Source organism: Capra hircus, chromosome 24 (assembly GCF_001704415.2).
Source record: "Capra hircus breed San Clemente chromosome 24, ASM170441v1, whole genome shotgun sequence".
Taxonomy (NCBI): Eukaryota; Metazoa; Chordata; class Mammalia; order Artiodactyla; family Bovidae; genus Capra; species Capra hircus.
Window position 1 is genome coordinate 15,171,475 of NC_030831.1, and position 12,889 is coordinate 15,184,363.

General features: G+C 38.1%; 1 pseudogene; it reads right to left on the reverse strand.

Annotated features, from left to right (window-relative positions):
- Positions 7,597-8,549, reverse strand: LOC102182184 (annotated as a pseudogene).

The following is a 12,889-nucleotide window of genomic DNA, read 5'->3' on the forward strand; positions in this document are numbered from 1 at the left end:
CACTACATACTCAAGAAAAAGATGGAATAAAATTTATGATTTGTTTTACAATATTTTATCTCTCTCTGTGTGTGCCCAGTTGCTTCAGTCACGTCTGCCTTTTTGTGACCCCATGGACTTGTAGCCCACCAGGCTTCTCTGTCCATGGGATTTTCCAGGAAAGACTACTGGAGTGGGTTGCCATGCCCTCCCCCAGGGCATCTTTCTGACCCAGGGATCGAATCCTCATCTCCTGCATCTTCTGCACTGGCAGGCAGATTCTTTACCACTGAGCCACCAAGGAAGTCTGTTTCTCTCTATTGATTTGTAAAAGAACCTTCTCAGTGGAAAGCATAGACATTTGTCCTTTCCTTTTTACGAAGAGGATGTGGTAAATAAAGAGGTTAAGTTAGCTGTCCAATTTAAACTCTAATGGAGAGGAGGACCTGGTCCTAGAAGAGTGATCTTCTGATTTCCCATGTAGTACTCTGTGTATGCACTACCTGCACGAGGAAAATGGGCTTTGATATAGGGATCCAGGATGATTAGTTTATAAATTAGGAATAAGCTTTAAAAAATCTCCCTGAGAAAGCTACATTTGCCTCTCCCTATTGCAATCTATTGAGAATTTCTTCCTTGCTCCCATAGATAGTTTATTTAAATTTTCCTACTTATGGCATAAAAATCAATCTCAATGAAACCATTCATATCTTTAAGCACTGTTAAGTAACAACATAGCCTTCTCTATCAAGTGACTAGAATTAGGCATTGAATAACATTTCACAGGGTACTATTGAAAAACTTGTATGTACAAAACACTTTGGAGTTACAAGGGAAAGTGTATGAGAAAGTAGCAAATATTAGCATAGGATTATCCTTTCTGTAGTAGCTGGTCATATAGTAAGAAACAGTGACTGACAAGGAGTTCTAAGTGAAGACAGAAAAGGTACAAAAAAACATCAAAATACTCTCAGGATTTAAAGAAAGATGATTCTAGGTTCATTGTGAGGATGCATGAAAGATTTCTTAGAGGATGGAGAGTTTGTTTTGGAATCTAAGGGGCAGCCTTGACTTTAATAGATATGAGCTCAGAATAGTTGCAGACAAAAGCCACAAAATGAAGAAAGACTAGGTATCAAGAAAGCCTAGATTATATTGTATAAATAGAGTAAATAGGATTATATGGTGGTAAATCCATCTGGAAAAGTTAGATGTTATAAAAATGTTTATATTCCAGATAATTATTAGGATTAACATCTGTAGCTTTGTGTTAGAAATTTAATAACTTTCCTTCAAAAGATGTGTATGTAGGTAGATAGGTCATATACACATAAAGCATAGAGTTTTAGCCTGTATTCCATCATTTATAGATGTCTAAACTGAGGCTAGAATAAGTAACAGGCTCATACACATTTATACAGGTTGTGAGGAACAAAAACTGTCTATAAACCAAGTGTGAATTATCCAGCCTCTGGATTGCATTGTTTTCAGGATAAATTTCTTACAGTAGCATAGCAACTTATCCTTCTCAAACTTATCTCAATTTGCATTCCTGTTCTCATCCTCCCTCAGTGCACTCAGCCTTCTCCTCAAGTTGTACTCTTGGTGTAACAGCTCCCAGGCCTCTTTTCAAAACTATTAAGCCACTGAACATCGTGTTCCTTCTTCCAGAAAGTTCTTCTTTTGCCTGGATATTTACATATATCCACTCAGTTTTGTGAAGGAGAGAAGCCTTTATGTGAAGGAAGCTCTGACCCTAACTATGCAGGATGAGATGGCGGTGGGGTGGGTAAACCTTGAACTGGGTGATTTATTTATTTATGTAGTCATAATTTATAACTTGCTTACTTCCAGAAAGGATTTGAGTCAGCTAGCTAAAAGTTAAGATACTGGCAAAAATCCTGTTTTGAAATTCTTTGATGTGAAAATTATACTGCACAAGTTGGCGTACCAAGAGTTTCTCGTCTGATTTCTGCCTCCATGTCTGATCCATTTCAGCGGTGCAATTGCTTGACGATTTTTTTTTTAAGCAAATTTAACTGAACAACTCACACTCTCAGAAATGCTTTGATTTTACTTTAGTTTGTGCTCAAGGCAAAGATTTTGGCTCTGGTTTTATCATCCACAATTGAGAATTCACTTTAAATGAAATGCAAGGAGAAATCAATGTCCAAAGTCTTTCCTGAAAATTAAATGAAACCAAACACTCAGGATACACTAAGCATCCAGGTTTTTGTAAGTAAACTTGATCAAAAGGTGAGGAACCTGAGGGAGTCTATTTTTCTCCATTAGGAAAAGCCCAAGGGCTAGTAATTAAAGAGCTAAGATACTCTTCCTCTCTAGTGCCAGCCCTAATACTTTGTGCATGAGTGAGAGATTGTAAATTGTCCTAAAAGTGATTCTGTGAATATTGGACGTTTTGTCAAGCTTTCAAGCTCTCTTTTCACATTTCTCCTTCTCCCCTTACTCTCTAATTTGCTTTAAGGTTATTGAAAAACACTCCTGATGTAATAAATATATTGTTCCAGGGAGGGGCTTTATAGAGAAGAAAATTAAAACCTGCATTAATTTTTGCACTAAATTCTGTAACAGTTTAGTTATATAACATAAAATGTACTTTTGTGAAGTCTTAAAAAGCATGGTTTTCAGGTGTGCATCTTGTAGCTATTGTATTTAAAAAGAAAGATATTCAATGAGAAGGAAGATCCCCTCAGAGTAACACTCACCCTAAAGAAAAATAACAAATCACTACTGAAAAGTTAGAGAAAAATGGAATTTTTGAGCATGTCATAGGAAGAGGTGAGGATTCAGAAGAAGATCTGAGAGAAAGAAATGAGAATCTGGACAACAGAGGCTGGAAGACTGAAGAGAGCTATACATCTATATTGTCTGTGAAGTTCTGTCAATCAGAGGGAAATGCTCATGGAACAGGTTAAGGAGTGTTGGTTCCCCCATCCCTAACATATTTTGCTCTCTGTCTTATTTATTGCCCATGCAGACAGAAAGATTTGAAAATATAAAGACAGAACATCCTGATTCAAATTTTTGATTCTTATATTTACTCCCAGGCTTAAAACAACTACTTTAGTACATAATATTAATCACTTAAATTTGTCTGCTGCTGTTAACTAAACTAGCCATAGCGTTGGAAAAAGAGTAATATATAAAAATATCCCTGTTACCTATACAAATTCTGTATTTGTCTGTTCCATTAGCTATGGCCTGATTTTGACAATCATGTTCTCAATCAGCCACTATATGCTCCATTATTAGGAAAATGGCATGATACGAATAACAGTGTATAGCACAAAGCACTTACTATGCGTCAAGCCCTGTTATGAACATTTTAAATATATTAACTCATTAAATTATCCCAATAACCCTATGAGAGGTTTGTTGTCATCATTTTACAGGTGGGGAAAATGAGGCAAAAAAAAAAGCCTAAATAAGTTGCATATAGGTGTACAGCTAAAGAGAAAGCTAGAACTCAAACCCAGGCTTTTATGAATCTGGATTGTTATTTATGGTTGAATTCATTCTCTTATTAATGTATCAGTTGACACTGGGATCACCTTCCTGTTCTAAGAGGACAGACAGTCAGTCAGATTGATATCTGCTAATGTGTTTAATGGGGAATTCTGTTTATGGCCAGTCCCCTTCTCCTAAACAATCATTTCTCCTCTCTTTACATTTTAATAATGGCCTCTTGGAGACCATATTAGGTTCAGCATTGATAAGAGCATTTCAGTGTAATTTTCTCATTTGAATCCTTCTCACCATCAGCTAGTGAGGTGGGTACCATTAACCCTTCAGGTCAGTGTTGAAGCCTAAATATCAGAACAATTATGTGATACCTTTGGTCAAGGAGCTGGTCTGTGCTATAGCCCAGTATCAGACTGTGTCTTTAAATTCCTGAGTTCTGTGGTGGCATGAATATTTGTGTCCCCCAAATTTATATGTTGAAATCTTGACCTGCAAGGTGACCGAATTTGAAAGGGGGATATTTGGGAGGTGATTAGGTCATGACAGTGAAATCCCATGAGTGGGATTAATACTCTTGTAAAGAAGTCTCAAAGAGCTCTCTTGCCCCTTCCACCAAATGAAGGTAGAGCAAATAGACAGCTTTCTAGGAAGTGCAGTCTTGCCGGCTACCAGACCCACTGCTGCCTTAATCTTGGACTCCAGAACAAGAAGCAATAATTTCTGTTGTTTACAAGCCATCCAGTTTGTAGTATTTTGTCAGAGCAGCCCAAATGAACTTAGACAGTTTCTTTCTTCTACATTATGTGAGTAGCTTAATATCTGATAAATATCCTAATTAAAATCCTAGCAGAAGACACAAATAATAACTAAATGTGAGGCAAACATTGTTGGCAAAATGTAACTTTTTTTTTTTAGTGCAGCCCCAAATATTTAGCTATAAAGTTAGGATAGGTCTCAACATGACAGTGAGTTTTATCTTCACAAGGGAAAATGGATACACTAATAAAATTAAGTACAAATTATTTCAAGATGATTGCTTGAATCAAGTTATAGTAATGTGGTGGCAATAAGTTGATAGGACTGAGTAAAGAAAATTTTACTAAGAATACTACCAGCAAAAATTTCAGGCCTAATTAGCAAAATATAAGCAGAAGGCAACTTCCATGAACAACAAGCAAGAAACAAAAATAAACTTTTCTCTTTTTCTTTTATTTTTTTAAACTCTTTATTTTGCATTGGAATATAGCCAATTATGCAGAAGGAAATGGCAACCCACTCCAGTACTCTTGCCTGGAAAATCCCATGGATGGAGGAGCCTGGTAGGCTATAGTCCATAGGGTTGCAAAGAGCTGGACACAACTGAACGTCTTCACTTGCTTCATACTTTATCGCTGGAGAAGAAAATTACAACCCACTCCAGTATTCTTACCCAGAGAATCCCATGGACAGGGGAGCATGGCGGGCTGTGGTCCATGGGGTCACAGAAAGTCAGACACGACAGAAGTGACTAAGCAAGGAGCAATAGCCAATTAACACTGTTTTGATAGTTTCATGTGAACAGCAAGAGGACTCAACTATACATATACATATATCCATTCTCCCTCAGACTCCCCTTTCATCCAGGTTGTTGCATAACATTGATCGGAGTTCCATGTGCTATACAGTATGTCCTTGTTGGCTATCCATTTTAAATATAGCCGTGTGTACATGACTACCCCAAACTCCCCAGCTATCCCTTCCTCCAAAACACCCCACCCCCATCCACTGAAACCATAAGTTTGTATTCTAAGTCTCTGAGTCCATTTCTGTTTTGCAAGTTCATTTGTATCATTTCTTTGTAGATTCCATTTATAAAGGATGCCCAACGATATTTCTCCTTCTCTACATGACTTACTTCACTCAGTAACAAAATCTCTAGATCCATCCATGTTGCTGAAAGTGGTATAATTTCATTCTTTTTAATGTGAAAGCCATTCCAAAGGCCTTTTTCTCTGTGCAATTGCTTATGTGCTAAAAAGGTTTTTAAACATAAAAAAACAACAACAAGCAAACAGAAGCTTGCTGTTGCAAATCAACTCTGTCACTTAACATATTTGAAAAATGAAAGTGTTAGTCACTCAGTCGTGTCCAACTCTTTGCGACGCCTTGTTCGGTAGCCTGCCAGTTTCCTCTATCCATGGAATTCTCCAGGCAAGAATATTGGAGTGGGTAGCCCTCCCCTTCTCCAGGGGATCTTCCTGATCCAGGGGTCAAACTTGGGTCTCCTGCATTGCAGGCACATTCTTTACCATCTGAGCCATGGCTGTGATAATTCAACTTTATGTCAACACTCCACTTGTGGCTGGTGCCAGTCATACATATTGTGCATAACCATTCATAAACCAGGACAGGTCTGAATTTTTTCTCTTTGATCAGATGTGGGTTAAGGGAAAGGTAAACAGTGTGAAAGTGAAAGTCACTTAGTTGTGTCAGACTTTTTGAGACCCCATGGACTACAGAGGCCATGGAATTCTCCAGGCCAGAATACTGGAGGGGTAGCCTTTCCCTCCTCCAAGAAATCTTCCCAACCCAAGGATGGAATCCAGGTCTCCCGTATTGCAGGTGGATTCTTTATCAGCTGAGCCACAAGGGAAGCCCAAGAATACTGGAATGGGTAGCCTATCCCTTCTTTGGGGGATCTTCCTGACCTAGGAATCAAACTGGGGTCTCCTGCATTTGCAAGCAGATTCTTTACCATCTGAGCTATGAGGAAAGTCCAATAGCTTATGAAGGAAGAGTAAATGCTCTAAGTGTTAGTTCATGTGACTAACGTGTCTCTCCTGGGTCCAGTCTTGTACAGACCACTTACACTTGACACAGCAAGCTACTGGGCAAGCCTAACCTGCACTGGGGAAGGGAGATGATGCAAGGGAAGAACCGAGTCAGCGTTTCTGCTTGTTCAATTTGCATGAATATATGGTTGGAGAAGGAAATGGCAGCCCACTCCAGTATTTCTGCCTAGAGAATCCTGTGGACAGAGGAGCCTGGTGGACTGCTGTCTATGGGGTTGCACAGAGTCAGACACGACTGAAGTGACTTACCAGCAGCAGCAGCAGCATGGCTGGAGATGATGGCTAATGTTCAGAAACGTGAAATCTATGAGATAAGATTCTGAAAGGTTGAATATCAATGTGCCCAAACACTGCCCAGCATCACAAGAAAGTAACATATCACATTATTTGCCTGGAAAAAGATCAAAATTTGAAGAACCGTTTCTACTAAATGCATACTGCTTTTGCACCATTGTAGAGTCAAAAAATCATTAAGTGGAACCATTGTTAAGTCAGGGACCATCCGTAGAAATCATTAAGTGGAACCATTGTTAAGTCAGGGACCATCCGTAGAAACCAAACGTAATTGTAGTGGATAGCTCTTTCACCCATCTGTCTCTTCATCTTAATTTTCCTTTGGGAAACTACGTTCTTTCACTGTAGGCTGTCTTAGTAGGACTGCTAAAATATCTGAAGCCATGGGGCATGCACATGATTCTAGTTAAAGGACTGCTAGTAATTTGATACATGAGCCCAATGACACAAGAATTTCATCCTAAAAATGGTATAGAATTTTTATGAGTGAAATAATGCATTTCTGAAACACAGTAATGAGCAAAATCACTCTATTAAATTGGCTTTGATCTTCACCCTTTCAAACTTATGCCAACTAAAAAATAAACATTACACAAAAATAGATTACTTTTTCCAACTTTAGTAAGTAAAAACTGCAATTTAAAAATAAACTGGTTAATTCTAAAAGAGAGAAGTCATATCAGCCTCAACACAACTCTGGTCAATTCCGAGTCAGTCACACAAAATGATCTTCTAAGGGAATCTGACCAGTGGGACAGTTAAGTTTGCACTTTTGGCTATAAAGAATTAAACTTAAATTGCACTCACTCTTTCATCTTTTAATAAAAGATAACTTTCTCTCAGAAATGGCATAATCATTGTTATAGTAAGTCTAGCTCTTAAATGAAAATATGGGCCGAGTTACAGTTTACTTACTAACCTAGCTAAGAAACCTTTGCAAATTAACCATGGATCAAAGTATTTATCTAAATTCAAGATGTTATCTTAGGATGAGTAGTAACACAGGTCCTTAACTTCCTTTAAAAAGAACACTTAAACTTTTATCACAATCAGTCAGTACTTTAAGAAACGGGTCTTCAATACAAAGTTTCTCTTCACAGATGCTATGTCCATTTTCTTCATAATATTTTCTTATTACCACTGTATCTTCAAAATCATCATTACCTGATACCAATTTTCCACCTTCCTAGGCATAAATAATACGGTTGTCAGGCACCACAACAGAAACATCAGAATCTGTTGGATTGAACCATCGAACTTCTGACCAAATCCTGGGAAAAAAGACCAGACTTTCCTCCTGTCAAACAATGTTTTTTAAAAAATAAGACAGCATTACTTTTGTTCTGAATTGAATAGGACAGAATCTCCATTTCTTGAATGCCTATATCAGAAGGATTAAAAAGTATTTCTGGAACAGCAAATCTCTCATTGGCCCAAATAATTTTTTCCCCAGATTCATATTTTCCACTTAACACCATCTCTTCTCTTGGCTTACAGAAGCCCTTTAAAATTGCAGTAAAGTCAGGCAAAACATAGTCACTGTTAACGCATTTTCTTCTTTCAACTTGGCAATACCTATCTCTCTACAAAAATTCTGAGACAAAAAGTATATATCTTCTTTCCCTTGGTCAGTCCCGTGTTTCACTCATAACATGTAACTGCCTGTAAGGTATGATCTCTTTTAGATGATTTGTTAATATTTATCTTATTACTTATTTTTTCTTTTTACTTCTAAAATAAGGAAATCCATGTCTAAAGGAATATCCATTCCTACGATGATACAGCGTACTTTGGAACAATTACCTTGGAAATAACTATGTGCACGGAGAGCCCCCCAAATCTACTTTTAATACTGCTAGAAACTTGTACTCTTCAAATAAGATTGCATTCAATGATTTTTGAAGTGAAGTTAAAATATGATTCTTTGCTAATAATATTAATATCTAAAAGACAAAGAGACATTTTCATGACTATAACCGATTTTGGCTATGTAAGCTCTGATATCCAGCACTAAGATCCTCATTTTAGCAAAAACCTAGCCGCTGTTGCTTTCTTTTCTGATTTTTCCACTCACATTAGAAACAAAATTTTATTGCATACATTTTCAGCTTACCAAACAAATTAGCATTTATTGTATGATAACATCTTCATCTGTGACCTTTTTACAGAACACAAATGCTTTCTAACTAAGACCATAATCTTGATCTTGAGATGTAAAAGATACATTTTATGCTCAGATTTAACTGAAACAAGCATGAGATTAAATTAATTCTCTATCTTTCTCTTTTTTTGAAGGTGTATGTGTATGTATGCATGATTATAGAAATAATAATGCAATTTGCTTTGTGGTTTAGCATTTTCAAAGGATTTTATTTGACAGATATTTTGCAAAAGTAAAGGTGAAAGAAAATCACAGTAACTGAGTCAAGCAAATCTACTTAAGCAGCTACGATACAAGTTAAAATTAAATGATTTGCTTATAAAGAATTGCAAGCAGTAAGGGAAAACTAGGTTATATTCCTGAATTGGAAAGATCCCCTGGAGAAGGGAAAGGCTATCCACTCCAGTGTTCTGGCCTGGAGAATTCCATGGACTGTATAGTCCATGGGGTCACAAAGAATTAGACATGACTTCAAAATCACTGTAGATGGTGATTGCAGCCATGAAATTAAAAGACGCCTACTCCTTGGAAGGAAAGTTATGACCAACCTAGATAGCGTATTCAAAAGCAGAGGCATTATTTGCCAACAAAGGTCCGTCTAGTCAAGGCTATGGTTTTTCCAGTGGTCATGTATGGATGTGAGAGTTGAACTGTGAAGAAAGCTGAGTGCTGAAGAATTTATGCTTTTGAACTGTGGTGTTGGAGAAGACTCTTGAGAGCCCCTTGGACTGCAAGGAGATCCAACCAGTCCATTCTAAAGGAGATCAGTCCTGGGTGTTCATTGGAAGGAATGATGCTGAAGCTGAAACTCCAAAACTTTGGCCAGCTCATGCGAAGAGTTGACTCATTGGAAAAGACCCTGATGCTGGGAGAGATTGGGGGTAGGAGGAGAAGATGACAGAGGATGAGGTGGTTGGATGGCATCACCGACTCAATGGACATGAGTTTGGGTAAACTCTGGGAGTTGGTGATAGACAGGAAGGCCTGGCGTGCTACGATTCGTGGGGTCTCAAAGGGTTGGACACGACTAAGCGACTGAACTGAACTGAAAGGAACTGAGCAACTTTCAGTTTCTTTCTGTCCACCAAGGATCATAACTCATAAATTAATGATTGATTTAGATAGTATGTTCAAAAGCAGAGACATTACTTTGCCGACTAAGGTCCGTCTACTCAAGGCTATGGTTTTTGCAGTAGTCATGAATGGATGTGAGAGTTGGACTGTGAAGAAGGCTGAGCGACGAAGAATTGATGCTTTTGAACTGTGGTGTTGGAGAGTCCCTGGACTGCGGGGAGATCCAACCAGTCCATTCTGAAGGAGATCAACCCTGGGATTACTTTGGAAGGAATGATGCTAAAGCTGAAACTCCAGTACTTTGGCCACCTCATGCGAAGAATTGACTCATTGGAAAAGACTCTGATGCTGGGAGGGATTAGGGGAAGGAAGAGAAGGGGATGACTGAGGATGAGATGGCTGGATGGCATCACTGACTCTATGGATGCGAGTCTGAGTGAACTCCGGGAGTTGGTGATGGACAGGGAGGCCTGGCGTGCTGCGATTCATGGGGTCGCAAAGAGTGGGACACGACTGAGCGACTGAACTGAACTTAACTGAAAGTCAGAAGGATGCTCTTTTGAAAAAATGAGGAGTAAACATAGATTAGAATGACTATTAAATGTATGATTACAAGTAAACATAGGTTACAAATGAATTTTTAGAACATTTTGTAGTTTGAAAAAGAAGAACTTTCTGTTTTGGACCATAGAGATTGACTTGTGTGATTGAAAGACAAAACAGTTCAGAGATATGATGAAGTAAGCAAAAATTTATTTTTAAAAAAGAGAAGACAGAAAAGAAAACAAAGTTAGATTTGTATAATGCTGCTGCTGCTGCTAAATCACTTCAGTCGTGTCGGAGTCTGTGACCCCATAGACGGCAGCCCACTAGGCTCCCCATCCCTGGGTGAATACTGAAGTGGGTTGCCATTTCCTTCTCCAATGCATAAAAGTGAAAAGTGAAAGTGAAATCACTCAGTCATGTCCGACAGGTAATGACCGTATGGATTGCAGCCTACCAGGCTCCTCTGTCCACGGGATTTTCCAGGCAAGAGTACTGGAATGTGGTGTCATTGCCTTCTCCAGATTTGTATAAGAGAAGCTACTAGTTTTGTTTAAAATGTAAGATGTTTAAAGCTGAATAATTTTAAAATAAAATTTAAAATTGAACAGTTTTTAAAAATAAAATATCAGTGATATTCAGAGATATTAAGTGATCAACACATCTCCACTTCATCTCACATTGAATAAGCCTGGCTTCAAAGGCAATATTACATTGGAAATTAACCTTGCTATAGGAAAATAACAGTGGTCAAATCTGACATTTGGCATTTCAACAAGAAAGGAGGTGGGGGATAATTGCATAAGCAGACTTCCTCTACTCTGTCCCATGCTGAATAAAAGGAACACTGGCCACTGTCATTTGTGGCTATATGGAATGCATATTTTAATTTTATCATGAGTTCTTCCAATCTGTCATATATTCCGTTCTGGTGAGACTGGAGAATTTAGTATAGAGGTGTGTGTGTGTGTGTGTGTGTGTGTGTGTGTGTGTGTGTGCACGCACGCATGAGTGTGTGCATATGTGTGTGTGTATGTTACCTGAAAGAGGTGGTGTGGGAGTAACTAATATGAGGGTTGGATGTAGCGGTTTGATGTGTCAATAAATAAAATAGAAAAAAAAAAAGTGAGAGTAAAGAGGATCTCTAGTTTGTGAGATAGAGAAAAAGCAGAGCCTTCAAGGTCTCCTGTGAAATTAGAAACAGCCTTGCAGGATGAGAGAGGGAGGAACTTAATCTTGCGGAAAGGCTGGTGAGGAAACAGTTCCTTCCTCCTGTTCCTCTTTTCGGTGCAGAGCCATTGCAACAGCTGAGGATCTCACCAACTTTAGAAAACAAAGGATTACTAGATCAGCCATTTTAATTGCACTGGTCAGTAAATTCAGTATAACAGTGTCTGATCTAACTTTTAACAACTGTCTTTCTTAATCAACAAATGTTTTAGGTGGAGTGGCTGGTCATGTCTGTTAAAATTGTTGAATAAGCAGCAATTTTTCAGATATAGATAGCTTAAGATGGCAAATGAAAGAGTTGAGAGTCTTGTTAAAGAGATGAGACTCATCTCATTAGTTGTTGTTCAGTTGCTAAATTGTGTCCAATTCTTTGCAACCCCATGGACTGCAATATGCCAGGCTTTCACTATCCTGGAATTTTTTCAAACTCATGTCCATTGAGTGGGTGATGCTATTTCATAATGTTCTTGCCTGGAGAATCCCAGGGACGGGGGAACCTGGTGGGCTGCCATCTATGGGGTCGCACAGAGTCGAACATGACTGAAGCAATGCAGCAGCAGCAGCAGCAACAGCAGCAGCAGCTTCTATTACTAATTGTGTCGGGACTGGGGAGATAGGTAGAAAGGAGACTGAATGACTCTTTGCAGAAAACTGAAATAAAATCTTTTGTCTTGTCAAAAAAAAAAAAAAGACTCTATCATGATTAGAGTTTGTTTTTATAGTCAGTGATATAAAGAAATGCCCAGGTTGTCAGTTAACCATGTTAGATCATGTTGCATTTTCAGGAACATAGTTTGCCTGGCTGGAAAAGCAGAGTTACAGGATGAGCTATCTAAAATGAAAAGAAAAATTCAACTCAAAATTATTTACAAATAAAGATCAAAGTGAAGAACTTTTTTTTTCAAATTTAGGAGCAAGACCTTAATCGCAAAAGGGCCTCTGACTCTGTTTAGTGTTCTACTGTTGTCATTTCAGAAGTCTTAATACTTTCTGAAAAGGGGACCCCACATTTTCACTTTACACTGGGCTCCGCAAATTTTATAACCAGTTTTGAAGTTGTAAGATGTGTAAGAAAAAAGATCTTGATATTGAAATCATGCTTAATTTTTCTTTTTTAAACATTTTTTATTGATATGTAGTTGATTTATAACTTTGTGTTAGTGCCGGGTGTACAGCAATGTCATTCAGTTATGCATATATATGTGTGTGTGTGTGTGTGTATATATTCTTTTTCTATTATAGGTTATTACAAGATATTTAGCATAGTTTCCTGTACTCTGCAAAAGGTCCTTGT